Genomic DNA, 1,561 nt, shown 5'->3' on the forward strand with positions numbered 1-1,561 from the left:
ACATTCTATCATGTAGAGTCATTAAACATTTGAGTCTATTTGTTATGGTGGCTCAGTCTATCCTAAATGACACGCTGCTCTACTTAACTTCAGGAACGGGATAATGAATACTCAACAATGAGGAGCCCCTTATATATTTCAGCAAGATATTTATTACTTCACGTAGACTACACTATTACTTTGTGTAGACAAGGCTGAGAAACAAGGATGTTTGCTGACCCAGGTGAGAGAAGTAGTACTGACTGAAAAACCAAACCTAAAGGTTAATGAATCACTGTCCAACCATATACATTCCTTTGGGCTTTATTATCAGTTCTGTCCTTTTCAACATTTGTAGTAGTGACTTGGATGAATATAAAGAATGCTCACTTCCCAAGCTTGCGAAATCCACCCTGGATTGGACAATCATGATTCACAAATATCTTGGCATTTTATTTGCATTGTGTTGTTGTATCCTAACAACTGTGGAGAGAATAATGAATAAAAACTTTGACCCAATGGGCAGGGGGCAGAAGCTTGGCTTTAAAAGGGAAAGGCGATCGTGCCACTGCACTCCAGCCTGGGCGACAGAGCAAGACTCCGTCTCAAAAAAAAAAAAAAAGGGAAAGGTGGTGCACTAAATTGAAGATGGTAAAAATCACTGGGGTAAACTGTAAGGTCCTGAGCTTAGTTTGAAATAAACTAGAACAAGATAGAGAAGACATGGCTTAAAGCAGCACATTTTTTAAAAGTTAGACATTTTACAATGCATTTCTATAAGCATTGTGCCTATAATAAAAAGATGATAATCTTGTGTTTTTCTGCCTGTGGGGGGGACCTCCCTCTTGGCATTTTGTTGTCAAATGCTACACAATACATGAAATGTGCTCAGAGGAGAGTGCTCAGAACTGAGAAGCCTCAGGAAGATGGATTTGGGGTGTGCGTATGTGTGTGTGTTTTAACAGAGACAGGGTCTTACTCTGTTGCGCAGGCTGGAGTCCAGTGGTGTGATCACAGTTCACTGTAAACTCTAATTCTTGGACTCAAGTGATCCTCCTGCCTCAGCCTCCTGAGTAGGTAGGACTAAGGGAATGCGCCATCAATTTTTTTTTGTAGTGACAAAGGTCTTACTATGTTGCCTAGACTGGTCTTGAACTCTTGGCTTCAAATGATCCTCCTGTTTCAGCCTCCCAAAGCATTGGGCTTACAGACGTGAGCCACTGCACCTGGATAAATTTTTTAAAACATTCTATTGGGTAAATCTGTTCAATTGTTAATTGGGCTGCCTCAATAAGCAGTGAATGCCCCATCTCTGGAAGTGTTTGAATAAATTTGCATATAAAATTACTGTTATTCAGTCATTTTAATCTACAAGAATGGCAATTTCATATGGTTCAACCTAATATTTGGTGGAAAAGGTAGAGGATGAGTCAAGCAATTGATATTTTAAGAGCAAGTGACAGAAGCACATCTCAAACTGACTTCACCAAAGGAAAGGAGAGGTATTAGTGGAGTGGAAAGCGTATTGGCTCGTGTAACTGAAAAGCTCAAGTAAATTTAGCTTCAGGTATGGTTACATCCA

This window comes from Nomascus leucogenys, chromosome 8 (genome assembly GCF_006542625.1).
Source record: "Nomascus leucogenys isolate Asia chromosome 8, Asia_NLE_v1, whole genome shotgun sequence".
Classification (NCBI taxonomy): domain Eukaryota; kingdom Metazoa; phylum Chordata; class Mammalia; order Primates; family Hylobatidae; genus Nomascus; species Nomascus leucogenys.